The sequence below is a fragment of the Dromaius novaehollandiae genome, chromosome 2 (assembly GCF_036370855.1).
Source record: "Dromaius novaehollandiae isolate bDroNov1 chromosome 2, bDroNov1.hap1, whole genome shotgun sequence".
Lineage (NCBI taxonomy): Eukaryota > Metazoa > Chordata > Aves > Casuariiformes > Dromaiidae > Dromaius > Dromaius novaehollandiae.
In genome coordinates, this window is record NC_088099.1 from 57,955,633 (window position 1) to 57,975,284 (window position 19,652).

The following is a 19,652-nucleotide window of genomic DNA, read 5'->3' on the forward strand; positions in this document are numbered from 1 at the left end:
TTCCTCTTTACTGTGGCAGTAGAAAAAATATCAAGTTAGTCCCACACCCTTTGGCAAGCTAAATAGCAAAGAAATCTTGGTCCAAAAGCAATGCTTTAAGATCAGTGTTCACTCTCTGTGACCTTGTCTGTTTGATTCTCTGATACACACTAGCTTGATATATTGGGTCAATATTAGTTCAGAACTGTCTACGTTTTATGTCGACTGCTCTTGCCTCAATTTTTATCAAGTCAGATGGAGTTGTCTTATCCAAAATCCAAATGTTTTGTTTTATACCTTTCCTGTACAAATTGTTAAGGGCTTTGTACTGTTGAGCATCTGGCAAAAGTTGATTACACACCATTTAATCTCTTCTTGCACAGGAGCACAAGTGGGTTCAGGGCAGCTATTAACATATGCCAAGGTAAAACAGCATCATCCTGTGAGATCTACATTTGAAAGAACATCTTAAACATTTAAAAACAAAACAAAACACATATCTTTATCTGTTCAATACTGTATCTCTTCATTTAACATCTGTGCTGTTATTCTTTCACTTATGGAACCTTCCTGCCTTCTTGAGTGAAAAGAGTGAAGACAAATTTGGGGCCTGATCCCTAGAAACAGGAAGCTTTCAACAAGTTTTGTACTTGACACAGTAATCACCATTTAGGCCACAGCCAAAGTACATACATTTCATTCATACAAGCCAAAGAGCTGCCACTGAGTATTAAAAAACGTAAAAGTATTCACATCCCCAGAAATCATCTGTTTCAAAGAAAACTACAGAAGGGTTCCTCAGATTTCTTAAGGGGTTGGTCAGAGCTTAATCAACAGATTGGCTTAGAATCAAACATTCTTAATTCTTATATAAAATACCATGATAACAACTACAAAAAAATTACCTATCCAGAAAAGAACAATTACAGGTATCTTTTAGCTGTTCTTAATGAATCTTAGCAGCTTGAAGAAAGCAGAAACTGCCATTATATGACCAGTCAGCAAAGCAGCCGTAAGCACACAGCTGGTCAGCTGTGGTGCAGCAACCTTTCATGGAGACAATCTGGACTAACAAAGTATTTACGGACATGCCCATTTAAATGCAGCTGACCAGTCACACCCAAGTTGCCACATACACACACGTACCACTTTCTCCATACCATCGGAGTTTTCTAGGGGACAATGCATAATCCCACAAGCTCTATAGGCTTCATCATGGAGTATCTGTATTATTATGTTAGGAGTAGAGTGAGGCAACGCATGAGATGCAAACTGTAAGTATGATTCAATTTATACAAGTTTATGAAATATCATGAAATATTAAGCTACAGGATTTCCAGAGATTCCACAGAACTCATTTCTTCAGCTTCTGTGCCTCCTAAAGGCATTCTGACAAGCACAAGTAGCCCCATACTGAATTCACCCTAGGAGCACTTCTTGTGTTACACATACATCATTACTCTCCTTTTTGCCCTGAGATCCAAGTGTTGGTCTTCCACACGCTCAACTCACCCAGACTGCAGAGGGTAACTGTGGGAAGAACTTGAATTTTAAAGAACAGGGGTTTCTCCTTTCTTCTATGAATTTGTGATCTCATCAAGCTGAAACAGGAATAACTGTTCTGTCTCTGAAAGTTCTCCAAACACCTATGGTACTGCAAGACCTTCCCAAAAATATTCCAATTTCAATTGGAAGAAACTGTCTCCATGTTCTGTTTTTTATGTCACAGTAAGGACTAGCCTTTTACTCTGGAGTTGTTCTCCATCTTTTCTAGAAATGGGAGAACACAATTCTTGCAGCTTTATACTATAGAAAAAAACACATTTAGACTCATATACTTTTTAGTTAATTGCATTGCATTCATCATCATGTTCAAGGAAACAGGTGGTAACAGTTGATGAATCGTGGCATGTTTGTTCTGTATCATTTCTGTTTATGAATCACACAGACTCCGTCATTATTACTGATTCTACACAGAAGGCACTCAACAACTACAGCCCTGTACAGTAACATAAAATCCTACATGCATTAGTCATTTTGGCTTTCACATAGCTCTTTTATATGCCCCTCATCATTGTTGTACCTGTAGACAACTCTTACCGTAGTGACACGTCAATAAGATGAACTGCTCTATATGTCATATTTTCATCTCAGACAATTTCCTTAGAGCTAACACCTTCCTTGTTGTCTTAGCCTGTACTAGTTTTCAGGATGACAGCAGAAGGGAAAGAAAAGCTGCTCCACACCTAGGTGTGGACTTAGAGGAAACATTTAAGTTATTTTGGGGGTATTTCTGTTAACTTTTCCCAACTCTTACAGGCAGGACACTTTTGGGAAAGGAATTAAAAATCTTCCTGTCAGCTACATCTGAAAAATAGCAACTAATTAGCACATTGAAGTAAATGACAATGAGAACAGAACAGCAGGCAGAATATAGGTGAGGGAAATGACAATTACAAGATAAACTTTCATTGTGCCTTTAAATATAATCTGAACATTTGTCCAACTCTGTAGCATCTTTACCACAGGCCAGAGTGTAGCCATTTCAAAATTACCTTATCAGATGTCAAAATCGCTGACCAGTATTTAGAGGACTAATCGAATTCTAACAAACCTTGGCAGAAGGTTTGGATTTCAAATGGATTTCATCTAAGAAATCCACTAATCTTAATAACAATATCTGGCATTGAAGTAAGTGAACATAAAAAGAGAAATGGTTTTATTTGGGCACACACACTACCAATAAATGAGTTCAAGATATCGATACATATAGTGTGCTTATTGCAAACTTAGCAGCAATACAATCTGTAATATCACATTCATTTCTAAACTGAATTTGAAGCTGTACAATGCCCACAGCTTGTAAACATCACCATTAAGTATCTATGAAGAACCGCAGTGCCAAGATCTGTAACCATTTACGCGATCTGATTCACAGATTTTGAGAGTGTTTGTGTACGTTGGCATATCTTGAGGGCATGCTCAGTCTAGTGTGCTGCATGTTTTTCATTAAATAGGAAGACTTTTTAAAAAAATAAATACAGCTTTTCATCAGAGCCCTGAGGCATCCATTCATCAACAATTTTTTAACACAGACATATATATAATAAAGGAGTTCTCATTTTGCCAGCTGCATAAAGGATTTGGTGATGGAGAATGAAGAGAAGGAAAGTCTGATGTACATACTTCCATCTTTTTTATTAATATGCTGCAATGTTCCCTATTTCATTCTCCCCATCCCACACAGTAATTGCAGTCACTTCACGAATTCAGCCTTTAAGATTCTCACTGGAAATAAAAATATCATTACACAGCTAGCCATTCCAAAGCAGAAAAGAGGAATCTTTGATAGATCCTTAACCAACATGAAGAAAACTCAAATTAGCATTTCCACAAATATGACAGAGCTGGAGTACTCTAGAAACATGATTGTTTCTTCTTATTTACTATAGAAAGTATTAAATGCTACTCCAATTAGATCAACCAAAGAATAGAGTATCAACCAAAGACAGGTAGTGCTGAAAGCTAATAAGGTTATGCTGCCAAAGCAGCAACTTAAGATGAGCAGCCAGGCTGAGAGATACATGGAAAATCTTACAGGACAACTCCAAAAGACAACATTGGTTAGGAGGGAGTAAAGAAAGGGAAGAAGACCAAAAAAAAGCCATATACTGACTTCAGAACTGCAGGGTAGAGTTTTAAGTGGGGTAAACTGGGAGAGTAAAAAGGAAAAGAGAAATGAGAGGAAATGGAAAAATAGTAACAGAACAAAATGAGAAAAAAAATTAAGATAAAGAGAGCAAACAAGAAAGAAGTGGAAACAACAGGAAGCTGGCAAAGAGAATACAAAGCTAGGAGATCAGAAGATGAAGGACGAAAGGGTAGCTTGAGAAAAATGAGGAGGGAAGAAAAGAAAACTGAAGAAGAGGTAAAGGCAGGAGAAGAAATTGGGAAGGCCAGACTTGCCACAGCATACCTTATCATTCACAAAGAGAAACAGGTAGTGGGAAGAACCAGAAGTACCACACCTAAACCAGGAGAAGTACCACACCTGAAGTGCTGTGTAAAAAGAAATCTAAAGAACGATACTCAACTCAAAGAAAAAAAAAAAGAGCGGGGACAGGAACACATTATTTTTAGCATTCAGTCAATGTGCTCTCCTGGTAATCAGGGTTCCAAATTCCAGCAAATTCAGCATCTCTTCATTTTGTTTTTCCCTTTCCTCCCACTTACCAGCCTTATCTCCTCTCCCTGCAGCATGACATACTTCTGTACTAGTTACATCTCCTATGATTTTCTGCTGGGCAATTCCACTGGGAACTCTGCCACCAAAAGGCCAATGTCAGTTGATTTATGCTCTTTGTGTAAATGCTGCTGCACTTCCATGTTTACCACTACACACTACACCAATCATCACTTGTAGACTTATGATAATGACAACCCTAGTGACTTTCAAAATACTTGCAAAATGAGGTTTCTTGTCATTGCAGCCATTGGTTGGGGCCTGCCCGGAGATTCTCATAAAAAAATTTGGGAGAGAGATTATTTTTGTTTCAGGTTTGTTTGGCTTCCTTAAGAAAAGAAAACTGCAGGCCACTTGTTATGCATGAGGTTGCTCCAACAGAATGTCTGCATTTCAACTCAAGCTGTGATCTCATCATCTCTTACAACTTACAACACTCATACAGAATATTTTTGTAACTCTCCTCATCCTAACCAAAACATGTGACATCACTTTTTCTGTAGGTGTAAAAATGCTGTCTTGCCTTTCCACACACTGTATTAAATTACTTCATTAATCAGACAGAAACAAACTCAGCGAGTTTGAGAAGCAGGAAGAGTAAGAGTAGAAGTTGGGGTTTAATATTTTAAACAGCATACTGGTTTGTTTGTGTCTAAGTTATCTCCTGTTTTTTCCCTTGTTCCTTTTTGTTCGGAAACAGGTCTGTCTTTTCAATGCTATTACGTAGTTGAGAATTTTCTGTTTACTTCCCTCTAACCTTAGTTCGGTTACTCTATTCTTTTATATTCTGTCCATGAGTCACCACAGATGTTCTCTTTCTCAAAAAACTGCTGACGTGCTCACCTCTCTTTCTTTCTTTTCCCCGTGAGCTTAGATCCATCTTCCCCCACCAGTTTTTATCTCATTGATACCTCCTCTGTCACTAATTTCTAGCTTCCATTCACCTGTTTTACCTTTTGCCCAGGACTAGCCTCAAAACATTTCCCCTTCACTTTTTTTGATTCAGCCTTCATATCCCTCACCCTATACTCTAGAGTTCCTAGTTTCTTTATCTGTCTTGTTCCACCACTCTTTTTTACCACTCTCCAAAATCCTGCAGCCCAGTCCTCGTAGTCTGGGACGCAGTCACACCTCTAGCAGGGACTCTAAAGTGCAGGCAGAGGAAGAGGAACCAAACTGGGTAGTGAATAACATCTCAACCAAAATTCCCCAGTTCAGAACTGGATGAGTACCCTGTACTGCGCCCCGCTCCTGAGCTCCTAGGTTGCCAGCTGGCTCGCTGGAGTCCACTTCGAATTCTGAAATACAGGAGCAGCTGCCTGGATGCAAAACGATGCTGAACTTGGGAGTCAAAGCGGTGGGACACCCTTGCCCTTGCCACCTTTGCTATCCTAGGAGAGCACAGGATTCTTCCCCTGCCACTCCTAACACATGATAGGTGCTGTTTCTCCTCTCTTGCTCTGAGGGAAGGAATATCCACAATATTAGGTCAATCCTGTTCTCTCTGTAAGGCTAGTTTGATCTATACTGCCTTCTTTGACAAGACTTCCATCTATACTACCTGCTGTCTCCTACCAGTGGAGGCAACAGGCCTGGGAGGGAAGAGAGCAGCAGGAGTTCAAACCGGCTTTTCATGGGGACACAGTCTGTGCACTACCCTGTGCCTCCTGCTCCTGCATTTCCAGGCAGGGGGGACTGAGATCCTAAAGAGCATCTCCCTCTTGTACAGAATTAGGGGAAACTGCTTCAAATTGTTTTATTGTCCTGACTCCTCTGCTCCTTCTTTCACACGGGTGGATAAGGAAATAATAATCTTAGATTTTTCTGGCAAAGTGAAGTAGTCTGATACAGGGCTTCCAAGGAAAAGCAAAGTCCTTTGGGAAGCAGGGCAGCATATCAGTAGACCACACGTAGGTCAAGGGACCATCTTAAACATGCATAGCAAACAATCCTGTAACATTCTTCTTAAACATAGGACTATCAAGAGATGTGGAGACTGTTGGGTATATAATCCTCCCTTTACAGATGAAAATAACAAGAGCAGAGGAAAAACAAAATCTGTAGTCACATACCAGGTTGACTGGACTCAGATTGCAAGTGTTTCAGTCCCCAGTTCTTGATCCCTATGAAACAAAGCTGCCTCATTTAAACCACAAAAGACAACATAATATTTAACAGCAATTTTTTTAAAGCAGCCAGCTAGCCTGGAGTTTCTTTTATTGCTCAGAACCAATTACGGAGCAGCATTTACAGGCTCTGTAAAGCTGTGCTCAGTGTCTGAGAGGCTGGGTGGGGTTGATTACAGCCACAGCAAATTGCAATTGCTTTTAAAGCATCTAAGGATCCCAAATCATGCTCAAATAATCCTGGGGAAGTTCCCGGAAAGCATTTCCAAAGGGTGCACACCAAGCTAAAAGCTATGAGCTAAACACTGAAAACTTGTTTTCGATCTCACTTAAAACCAACATAAATCAGGAGGAGTCATTCAGTGAAGCAACAGTGAGATAAAACTGATCCAAGAAAGGACCCAGAGTCTTCAGGGCCATAATTCTGGGAAAGGAGTTTCCTCCTCTCCTTGGCTGGCTTAAGATCAATGAATGCCATTAAGTTCTTGCTGCAGATTTGTGACTTCAGTGATTCTTATCATGAAGTTTCATGAACAAAAAGTACCCTCTTTATAATAAAGTCTTCCGGGGCGTGCATTCACATATTATTTAGATGCTAACCTAATCTTAACTACTCACCTAATGCCAGCAGCTCAGTATTAGCATCCAATCTGACCTTTACTGTACACACACAGTGGCTCTTACCATACCTTTAAATAACAGCACTACCTACTTAATTTCACTTCTCACAGGTTACTGCTTGCTTTTTTGTTTTCAGGTCTTAAGACCAACTACTTGTTATGAAACTAAGAAAATACCATTAAAAACAGTCTGTCACTGACAAATGGAGCTGTAGCTGCACTGTAATAAACCAAATGGAAGAAGTTCACCCCATACTTTGCAGTGAAACTCTCAATGAAATGGAGCAAGACAGCCCACTTCACCAACAAACTGCATATCGTTTGAGTAGAACATGTATTCTCCCAAAATCTCAGAACGCATCAGGATAAAATAAAATCTGAAATCCACTGTGATGGGCTGTTAATTTTGTACAGCCTGTTTGTTCGTTTTTATTAAAGGGGGCTTTTCTGGATAAAGTAGTCCAAACAGGCAATAGCCAGGGACTCATTTTTCATGATACTCTGGTGATTCCTGCAGAAATGAAAGTAGGACTAGCAAAAAGAGCAGAAAATATTTAAACTAGCTTTCCGCAAAATACAAAATTGGAATGCCTGACATTATATGTGTTCTAATTTGCCTGTGTAATACCATGTGATACCATGAGATTGACATGGTATGGTTTTCTAAAATGGAACACTATAATTCCACCATCCCCAAAGGAGTTAAGTTTGATCCTTGAGTGCTTTGAGGTGTGTTCCACAATAAATTATAATGATGCAGTCTGCCTTTTGATCTTAAATATTCATCTTGGTTTCCATTTGCACAATAGCATCCACCTACAGCAGAATAGGCTGGGGCAGTTGGAAAGAAGAGAGCATTCTGTTCAGGAAAGCAGCACAACGAACAGATAAAGTTTGGGAAGGTGTCTAAACTATTTGTTATCAAGTCCTCTTGGTAATCTTTTGTTTGTTTAGTTAGAAAGCAGGAAAAAGTAAATATGTGTTAAGTATTTCCAGCACAGTGGTCACTTCAGAGTTTGAAGAGAAGGATCGTCAGGCTGTATGCACCAACCTAGTTCTGTTTGTGCTGAAGAAAACTCTGCCTGATTTCTATGGAAGCTCAGTTTAGACAGCACAAAGCAGAATGCCAAACAAAATGCCTGCCCGTGCAAGAACGCTGAACAACTTCCTTGCTTCTCTCGCTCTCAGTCCAAAGCTCTGCTCTGGACTTCACTGGAAGTGGGCCCTATGCCCTTAATCCCACATTGCCTTTCTGTGCTACATTGACTCCTAACCTCTTTCATTACTGTGTTTCTTAAAAAAATGAAACTGATATACTAGAGACACAGCTGAAGCAAAGCCTTATAGTAAAAGGAGCTCATTCCTGGATTGTGAAGTCTAACATTTTGTGGAAATCTCACTTTAACCACTGTAACATTACAAGATTCCTATCATTATGGCTTTCATCAAGCCATAGAAAATGAAAGTAATCAAGAAAATAATCCAGAAAGAAAAATCTAGCAAAAAAACCCCAATCATACTTTAAACTAACTATGACTGATGTGAAATAATTAATAACCTTGTATCTAACTCTGTCCATTACACCAGAAGAAATCATTTTAGGCTTATTATGATGGGATGTGAGTAAGAACAAAATTTAATTGCTACACTTCTTTATTCAAAAAGTTACCAACATCTTAGAAAATGATTTATTAAGTAACAAAATTACTTGATTATTTAAGCCCTGATCCTATGAACAGTCAACGCATACACCTAGATTTACACACTTAATACTCTAGTTCCTATCAGTAAGTCTGTGTGCTTCAAGACGTGCTTAACCTTAAATGTTACAGTATTTTGGTTCTAACATTACAAATCAAACCCCAAACAATCCATTTAGGTGTGAACTGCGCAGCTGTCCCTAGTGGTTGAGAATTACTATGATCAATGGAAACAGAGGCCCACGCCTCCAAGAACATCACAAACTTGCTCCGCAAAGAAACTTACCTAGTACAGATTGTTAAAATTGTTGTTTTCTCTTCAGAAAAACAGGACAAATGGGGAAAGGGGAATAATCCTGCAAATTTACTGTTCAGTCACTTGAGAACAATATACTACACTTCTCTATCAGCAGTCTGCTAGAAACATAACAAAGTTAGGTTATCAGTGAGGGGAAGCACAGATCAGCTCTTCAAATATTAACTAAAATATTTTCTTACAACTCTTCCAAAAAAAAAAGAAAGCAAAAGGAGAGGGAGGGAGAGAGGGGGAGAGAGAGAGAGAGAAAGTGTGTGTGCGTGGAAGGAATGTGGGCTCAATATACAACAGCACTAAATATTTTATCTCCCAACCAAGGTGCTACAAAAGAGTCCTGATTAACACTTCATTGCAAAAGATGCACCACTATCGTAAAGGCCTTAAAAATCTACATTTAAATGGAATACTGAAAAAAAGTGTTTTATACAAAAGCATCCTCTACGCATTCCCTTTTAAAAGCACTAGGTTAAAGGTTTGATTTATATAGACTTTAAAGAAGTTATACATTGCCTTTGTCACAGCACAGTCTAACAGTGTAGTTTCACCTCAGCTTCACATTTGTGAACTGGATGAAGACAATACCATTTCTGAAGTGCAAATCCAGTTTTTTTTTTTTTGTCTGTTAAAAATTCTCTTTGGTACAAATAAATGCTAACATCTAGCCTTTGAGGTGTTCTTTACTCTTCTTTTTTTTTAACCTATTTCCCTGAAAAACTAACTTACACTCCAGGTTTTAATTTCATTTTATAGTAAACAGTACATGAAAGTGGCTGCAGGAATATTTATTAGATTCATCTGTTATCCTTTTGTTATATGATCTACAGAGCAGAAAAAATATACTCAAACACAGTTATACAGAAGAGCACGGTTGGTGTACCATAACTAAAATACGGACTCGTTGATCTTTACTGGACCTTTACTTTACTACAAATGAAAAATCATTGGCTTTTCTGTGTTTCAACGTATTAAGTGTTCACACAAGCCATGTTGTTTGAATTACCTAAACTCTCTTCTGTGCATCACCTGTAGACTAGTAATTCTCACTCCATGCAAAATCCAACTAAGCTAAATGCAAGCACTAAAGATAAAATTTAGCACTTTCTAATCAGTGGTTTCATAGCTAAAAAAGGCACCGAAGGGGCTCACGAGGCAACCACTTTCGGTGGAATGCCGATGTATTCCAACTGGAGGCCCATTTTCTCAATCTAATCCCCAGTGTTTACACAAGGAACTGGTGAGAGACACTAAGCAAAGACACCAAGCCACAGGACAGCAGCAACATTTAATAAATGCAAAACACATCACAACCTAAATATGTTAGTCTAAATGTTGAATTACTCCTAATTATTTGTTTTCAGTAGTCATTAAGAATCACGTGTTTCCCCACTGATTCCCTCAGTGGAGAGGAGGCAAGCGTGAAAAATGGGTTAGCATCCATTCTGTGGGCCAACTGTTCCTGTTCTCCTAAAGGCTGATTCAAAGCCCATCAGAAAAATGCATATGACCTCAATATACTGTGGATCAGGCCCTAAATCCCACAGAAGTCCTCCAACTTCCAATGAGTTTATGTTCTACCTGGTTTTACAGGCAGAAGGAGAAGACATAGGCAGCTTCACACTACAGCTTTTTTTCCCCAGAAGACTTTCAAGCTTCCCACTAAATGCAGTCAGAGGTTAAATAGTGTATAACCACCGGCTTCCCTCCCACAGTCTTGTGAAGTGGTGGCCACACTCTGCACAAAACAAGTTAAGGGAGTAGTCATGCACTTCTCCATAAACAAAAACACGTGGCAGGTGTCCCCCGCACTAATATGCTACTGCAGCACACGTTTGCACCCACAAAATGCTGCACAGTTGCATCTCCCAGGAAGGCAGCAGTGATCTGATGCAAAGAGGGCATTTCTAAAACATTCTCCAGCATTCAGACAAAACTGTACTTCAATCTTATGTCTTATACATCCTTTCTCATATCATACTTCTATTACGTTCTGTAAGCCCACCACTCTTCTGCCGGGACGGAGTCCTACACAGACCAAATGCAGGCTATACATAAAGACTACTAACTAAAACAGCTCCAGAAGTTTTCAGCTGAACTCTTTCCCCCATCCTCATCTCCCAACAAAATGAAACTTCTAAATAAAAAATTTGGTGATGCCAATTGGCATATGTCTTCTTTGATGGTGCTGAAGATATTAAAGGAGAAACTTTTTGCAAGCTGTTTGCGAAACATTAGAGAGCCAAATGCTTAAAATTTTGTAAACAGATGATCTGGAAAGACACAGAGCTGCCCAAAAACATCTTCTGTGATTCCAGCTACTTACCACAAACTCAAAATCACAACACTTCTAGAAGTCTGGGAATTTGTACTGTAGGATGCTTGATGACATAGCAAATAATTCTTCCACAGATGCAGCAGTAGCAGCTCTCAAACACAACTCTGGCATTTACTCCTTAAGAAGTAAATATTGACTTAACAGCAATTCCCAGGGCACCTGCAAAAACCATATGAAAGCACAATTCTGCCAGTGCAGACTCATACCTTTAGAATGACACCTGCCACTTCATTCTAATTTACTGAATATTGTAAATCAAGAGAGGGAACTATCTTTTTCAATCTGCAATGAAAAGAATCAAAAAGATCCTTCTATTAAGTTTCACCTACCCATAACTATTCTTACACTGGCATTTTATATACAATAATCCAGTCCTGCCAACATTTATCTGTATAATCTATTCCAGGACAGAAGCCTGTATAAGCAATACCACACACCTATCCATGAGCATCCAAAGAGAACTTTACATTATGTGGATTTGGGATTTTTATGGCAGGGCATTATTTTCAAGCAAACACTGTTTCAAGTTAATTTTACGGTAAAAGGCTGGGTTAGTGACAGTTCAAAATGCCCAACACAACGAAATGTTCTCCACCCAGCTAAACAGGTCTCAGGCAAAGAACAAAAGGGACTTCTCAAGGAAGAAGAATGGACCCTGCCTTTTAGGGAGACAGCAAGGAATTAAGATACCATAGCGACTGCTATACAGCCCTATGAGCTCAGCTGTGCCCTCTGAGCTCAGTGACCACTGTCATTATCCCACCTGCTTCCCAACCTCCTCTTCCCGCCGGCCTCAACATATCTGTTCCACAGTAGGTCTCAGTTACTCTGTCAGGATAGTATCTTTCTTTGCTCTGCATGAAAGGACCTTCATGCTAAACGCCTCTAAGGATCATAAATACTTTCCCACAACAGGTAATTTTTAGCCTGAAATGTAGCATAAAATGTATTGTCCTTGTTGCTCAAAGCCTCACAGGAGTCTGCAAGGCATTCTGGCCCTCAATAAACACAGTAAAATGCAAATAGCTGGCACCAGCAGACTTATTACCCAGTTGCAAGGGTTTATTGCTAAGCTGACAGCAATTCTTAACATAAAATTACACCAGTAGATAATGAAGCTAGATTGCTACCTACTGGTACAGACTTACGAGAGCATGACTTCATGGTTCTTCCTTAAGTAACCCAAACAAAAGGATGTGGTGGTAAACTGGAGGACATGCAGGTGTATCCAACATGCGCTCATTTACATGTTCCAGTGAATGCATGCACATTCGTACAAAAAAGGGTCTGCCTCCACAAGCAGCCATGTCCCAGTGCTGGGGCCATGACAAAGACAGCCCCTTGAAAGCCTAGTTTGCAATGCCATCTCATATGCCCAATGGCTAATTTACAGTACTGCTATTAAAAGAGTGAAAATCTCTGGCATTTTCTTCTGACATGAACATGTCCAACAGGGGTAAGGACAAGACCTCAAATCCCATCTTAACTGCAGCACAGCTGAGGGTTCAACACACATCTGCAGAGATAAAAATAACCAGCATATAAACAAGCCGTGATGGATGGTTTCTTGAAACCCAATAAAAAGGTGGTCTAATAAGGGAGTCACTTGCACATTCTTAATTATACTGGCTTCACAGGAATTTGCTTTAATTATCATTTAGGCAATCCCAAAAACATGGCAATTGCAAAATAATTTACAACTCAGCCATAAATGCTTATCATGACTAATGAACATTATATGTTATTTTCAGATGATAACAATGCAGAGAGGGGGAGCACCCTGATTTTGGCAAAGCTCCCTAATGACTGTCTTTCCCCGGAAAGGAGAGACGCAGCCATCATCATCACCACCACTCATCAACTTCTGGCATTCCAGAGCTAAAGGGAACATAGGGATACTCGTCTTGATATAACATGTTACAAAATAGTATTCCCCAGAGGATATGGGCAAGCTTATATAAGCAGCAGTGAAACTGGGCAACACTCCAGTGTATTTATTCAAGTGCCTGCAGTCTCCCATTTCAAGGTAGCTGAAATAGTGAGCACTGAATAAAGTCATTTGATCCACATCCCATGCATTTTAGTAAAGAATGGGAAAGAACAGACATTTATTCGTGTTTGCTAATTTTTATTTCCTGAAACACTGAAATGTAAAACATCCTCCTCCTCTCTCCTGCCTGCACTGTCCCCTTTTTGTTTTAAATCACTAGCAGCACTGAAACAAAAACAAATAAATGTTTATGAATAGGAGCTCTCTGAGAATCTTTAAAAAACTAAAATGCTGTACTTCCTACCATTTAAGAAAAAGCAAATGGTTAAAAAAAAAAAAAAAAAAGAGTTTAAAGAAAGCACTGTAAACTTTGCCATGTGGTAGTAGTCACATGAGGCAATTTCTCACTCTTCACTAACCTCTTTACAGGAAGTTTAGACTGTTTGGACCTACCTAGGGAAAGGTAACATATGAAGGAACAATGTTACCACGTTGTCTGTGGCATCTACACATTTTTATTTTAGGGCTTACTTCTCACATTGGAAACTGTCTCTCTCTGACCTGAAGAAGGAGTGAAAGGAAAGTGTATAACTTAGAGGCAGAGAAAGCCAGGCAACAGAGACATTCAGTGAGATCTTTTCATACTTCTTTATGGCTTGTGTTTACTTTAGTTAACATTCGCCCAACTTCAAGGACTACTTAATTTGAAGAATTAACTGTCGCTAAACTCTAAATGCTCTCCATTTCAATTACAGCTTGATAGCTTGAGGTATTTACACTTCTACCTTTCACAGTTCCTCCAGCAAAACCAAGGAAAACCAAATTCACTATTCTCGATATTGCCAAGACAAAAAAAACCCAACCAAATATAGGATAATACTTCCCTCTCCCTAAATTTCTCACTGTTCAATTATGTTCCATGTTAAAAGATGCTTAATCATGGAAGATGGGAGCTCTCACAGCCAGACAGCAGCCAAGTTTTCCTGAAAATGCAGAAGCATCTGTAAAAGGCAAAACTGCATCCAGCCAAACCACATGTGAATCTTCATGAGGGATGCCCATCACATCTCTCCTGAGCACATGCTCAAGGCAACCCTTGCCTCACTTACACAGAGGTCTGGTCAGTGAGCCTGATTTATCTGTACCTTCAAAAAGCCACCACTCAACACTGTGCCCAGATCCTTGAAATCTGCTCTGTTACTGTATTGAGTCGAGATTCTACCTTCACTTCCCAAGAGCCTACACATCTTGGAAGATTAGCAACGGAAAACCAACACAGTATGCTTGGCCAAATGCAAACATGGAAGCAGCAACCCAAGTTCAGACACTCAGGTAAAAGACTACTGGTCCTCTCTCTTCATGTCTAACATTTACATATTACTGCAGTTATCTAAGTCCCAGGTAACCTTTTTCCCCATAATTAAGGGGTCTGAAATCCAAATGTCTTCTGAGATTCACCTATTAGGAAAATTCATGTTGAGTTGTCCTGCATTAACTAGTCTACGGTAAGTGCCTACATGCAAGCTCTTACACATCAGCAATTAAAGTATCAGTCCCATGAACAACAATGACTTCTGTCTAACAATGCTGAAATATCGATTTTTTGAAAGGTTCTCAGTCTAACCAGGATAACCAAAAAAATTGCTTAAATCTGTTTAAATGAGAGCACCACAGAGGAGCAAAGAGTTCTTTCTTTTGTTCTTTTTCTCTTTATTTTTTTCCCCTCCTTGGAAAACACCTGCCTGGTAGAATTTTGGTATCTTTGCTCAAGGGTCTTATTCACACACACACATGCACACACATATATATATATGTGAGTGTAGACACACACACACACACACACAAATATATTTGTGGGTTTTTTTAATGAGCAGGCTTCATTTTAGCACCTGTTTTGAGTCTTGAAAATAAATACAGCAATAAACAAGTGCCTTAAAATATTTTTGTTATGTGAGATGTGTTGGTATCCTTCATAGTGAGGTTGTTTCTCAGAGAAAAAAAAGAATTGTTTTTGCAGTGGCAAAGGTAATTGTGTACAGCTTTAGTTTTGATTTAAGTTAGATGGCTGGAGAAAAAGGCTTTTCAAAATTTAAAAAGCAAAACTAACCTTTCTCTCCCTATCCTCTGATCAAACACAAAAAAAGTGTTCAAAACTAAGAACAAAACTTTTAAATTGTTCCAATTCTTATATATGCAACATGAACCTCTATCATGCCATCAAACATAGTGTCTTAGAACACACATACTAAGCTCAGGGAGACCATCAGAAGAAAATGCTGATCCACATCAAATTGAAAAAATTAAATAAAACCAACTATAAATAGTTTTCCTAGACCAATATTTAGAAAACATGGCACTGACTTAGATTTGGATGAATGCTGGGAACAGAATTAGGAAAAAACCCTTGAGGGATTCCAGTTCCATAAACAGAATTATATGAGTTCTTTTGGCGGAGGTACTGTGATCCTATACCTTTCATTGCATTTGAAAGATACCAGCGTCCATTCATTCTAACTCTTCAACCACATGTCTCTGAAAGTAAGAAATAATTCAGCATATGCACATTCAGAAGAAAAAAATAAAATAATTTTGAGGTAGCAGCTCAGAAGTCTGGTGTTTTGCTACGCAAAACAATACTCCTTTCCATTTTGCCTTCCAGTGAGAGGCATGATCCATCAGGAAGGAACTGAAGATGCCTGTGAAAAACAGACGAGTTTTACAGCATTTTGTGATTGAATATTTAAATATTAATTAAAAGGAAAAAAAAGAATTATCCTACAGCTTATTTCTGCCATCACTCAGATTTTTGCTGCTCACATGGAAGTCAACAGTAGCTGTGCTGCTGACTTGAGAATAGAAGCAAAGCTTGCATCCTACCAAATCCCTGAAATCTAGAGTAGTTCAAATTGCAATGAATCATTCTTCAGTATTACAACTGAATGGTAATGAATTCATAATTTTTTTTTGTCATCATACAGAAGAGACTTCAAATGGGAGGTCTGCAAAAAAAGTGGATTTCATTTCTCTCATCCCTGTAGCGTTCTGGATTCTGCAATTCATGTTCCCTGTTTTGAACCATAACTTCAAAAATGGTTGTCCCTTAATCTCCAAAGAGTGGGAAAGACTGTCTCTTCAGGACAGCCCCACAAATGCCAAACTGTAAGAAAAACTGCTTTGGACATATTGCTGCTTCATGCCTCCAGGGAGCCCAGCAAAGTAAAACTTAACAAATTTACATCAGCTTCAAATTACAGCTTCTTTCCACACAAATAATCCTCTACTGAAAGAGTTAAAAAAAAGTGTTGAACAGAAAGAAGGCTAGCACAGGGAATGAAAGAGATGCATCAAAGATGACCAGAAAGATATGTAAGGCAAAATCCTTATAGATTTTAGATCCATAGAAAAGGAACAAGCACACACACTCTTGGAGCGAAGAAAACTACCAAGTAACACATAAACAAATCAGCCTAGAAAACAGAAAAATGAAACAAAACAACTTAGGTGTGAAGAGGAGATAAAGCTGCTAAGAAACAAGCCTTCCCTGTCGCTTCCAGTACCGGAGATTACTGCAGAAGGTCTCCTTTTGGATGCTCTCCTTTGAACACTGACCAGAGTACGTAATCTTCCAGCTATCTGTCATTTTGTTTCCTCCCACTAAGTCTTCTTATTAGGAGCACACTCTCACTTCTCTACAGTGGTCCACAGAGGAAGAAATGCTACATCATGAACTTTAAAACCTTGACAAACTCCCTTCCTGGGAATGGAAGAAGATGAGAGAGAGGAGCCAGAGCAGGACATGCAGAGACTCGTGGCCTCTCTCTTCCCTGCCCGTGACTGGGACAAGAGCAATGGGCCCAGTCCCACAGAGCTGGGGCCATGTGCTCCCCCCTGCCCTGCCCTGCCCTGCCTGCTCCCCTACACCACCCCAGCCCTGGGCACCCTGGAGGCAGAATGGGACTCACACCAGTTTCCCTGCCGTGCCTGCGCTCTGAGACCCCTCCATCGGGCCTCAACAGACCACGACTTAACTCTGCTGAGCGAAGTGGCAACTTCCCAAGCACTTATAATTAGAAAATCCACAGAGCTCAGAGGGAAATGGGCCACACAGTACTACTGCTTTCTGAGCCTGCTCTGCACTGCTCCACCTTACAGTCAGCAGTGAAGAGAGCCTGGGATTAAGGGCTTAATCATTAAAGGTGCTGAGCACCTCTTGGGAGACTCAGAACAACTCAGAGTCAAGCCTCTACTTCTCTCTTCTCTAACAGAGAGATGTTTTCCTGGAAATTTGAAAATAAAAGCAGGAAGACAGTTTACAAAGAGCATTTCATTTGAATTAAATTCAGAGTGGGCTGTGAACTCCTCTGGGACATCTAGTTTTACACAGTTTGGATAAAACTGTAAATTGAATATTAAACCCACATTTTATCAAATCATATTTCTTCCAGGGAAGGCTGAAGACTGCCTGTGTTTTTTTTTTTTTAATCTGATTCACTGTGTTTACAAGTAGTAGGAAAGCTGGTTATATCAGATGCTCCATCTTTTTAGTACTATTCGAGTGACTTTGATTTTGTTTTTCTAACACTGCTCAGAAAACTATAATGCAAAAAAAATCTATAATCTGTGAAAAGGCACTCTGAAATCCATCAACCAAGTTGTATCCATAATTGCTTCACTGGCTTATCAAGAAAAGGCTCATTTGCATTATCTGTTATCTTTAGATACCCATCCTGGTCTATGAACGGAGTTATCAATCCCGTTCAGAGGCCAGTCCACAAATTGAAGTTTTCTATAGAGGGAATTAGCCATAAACAAGCCTGAGGCAATTTTCTTTGACAGCCAATGGTAAACCATAGGAAGTAACTTTAATAGTGATTTACAGTTCTTCTCTGGTTTCCATCCAACTTTTCCTTCTTGTGCTTCTGTTCCATCCAAAAAGGAATTTTTCAGATGTTCTAATTTCCTATTCAAGATGCAATCAATCTCAACTCTAGGTGTGTCTAATCCAATTTTTACGGTATGTTCATGGGCCAGCACCAGAAAAAAAGAACTCTCTTTCTATTTTCTTTCAATTGCCTCTGCTGCAATCACAAGACTTGTCATCTCCTGGTGTGAAATGCACAACAGTAAAAAAGAGAGCAAAGGAGATTTTACAGAGAGAGAAACGAACCAACTTACTGAAAAGAAATACATGAAAATAACATTAACATTTTTGAATTATCCTACATACAGAAAGCTTGAATTTACTAGAAAAATTAACTCAAGATTTTTAATAGACCGTGCAGAGTTTTTGATTTCATCATTTAAATCACAATAAGCTGTTAAAAGTGGGATTTTTAGGGACGGACTCCAGCTTTACACCACACTTTTTCCTCACTTATACAACAGTGAAGTGAGATTCAAGTCCTTGCATCAGTTGCTCAGATGCACAACCCTTACTTACATGAGTAAAACCCATTTCCTGACCTCTCACACTACTGGGAGTCAGAGGACTGACCTTCCCTTATGAATGAAAGAGCTTTTCTTTTAAACAGCTTAACATGCATTCTGTCTAAATCTGAACTTCCAAGAGATGTACATTTAAAATACTTATTTTAAAATCCCCACTTATAAATATCTCTAAGCAACTGACACACACAGTTGATCTTAAGGTACTCTGCAGGCACAGCAGAAAAATATAAACCAAGGGCATGATTCAACTCTGGGTAAAACATAAAAAAATGAAGGTAAAGCAGCTTAAAACCCACTGATGACACAGACTTATCTAGATTTAAATCTATGAGAGCAGGTGCAGAAGGGCAAAGGAGAATTAGGCCCAAGAGTTTAGCAATTAGTAAATATCCCCTGTATCAACACAGAACAATAATAACTGTTTCCTTTTACATAAAAGAAAAACACATTTATAACTCGGAAGAAACATGAACGCCATCAGCTGTACCACTCTTTTTCTCCATATATGCATATATACGGAGGCGAGGGGGGTTGCATATCTATATATAAATATATATATATATTTTTTTTCCTGATTGAGAGCTACCCTAATGGGTAGGCAGTAATGGATTTGAAGTGATAAGGAAAAGGCGGACATGCAAAATGCTCCAGAACTTCTGTTCCTAATCAATCACCAGAGATCAGTGACATCATTAAAGCCTTTGATCAGAGCTCCTCTTTCAAGCTTAAAAAGGGGGACAGATTGACCCACACTAGCAGAGAGACTGAAGAAACACCTAGGATACAATTCACAGTGAAATATGAGAAGTCACCGGCATCCCTCTTCAGAAAAACTATCCCTTCCCACCTTCCTCAAGGAATACAGCGCGCATTCCAGAGCAACCAAGCACAAACGACA

At 39.2% G+C, this 19,652-nt stretch overlaps 1 protein-coding gene across 7 annotated transcripts in view; it reads right to left on the reverse strand.

Moving 5' to 3' along the window:
- The window catches only part of GLI3 (GLI family zinc finger 3), a 217,830-nt gene that overhangs the window by 172,618 nt on the left and 25,560 nt on the right, over positions 1-19,652 (reverse strand). Inside the window, exon 1 of one of the 7 annotated variants that reach the window (XM_064506608.1) lies at positions 11,305-11,451. The exons of the other annotated variants lie outside the window; for them this stretch is intronic. The gene's annotated coding sequence lies outside the window, so the exon portion shown is untranslated. Of the gene's footprint in view, positions 1-11,304; positions 11,452-19,652 lie in introns of those variants that run through there. 7 annotated transcript variants of the gene reach the window in all.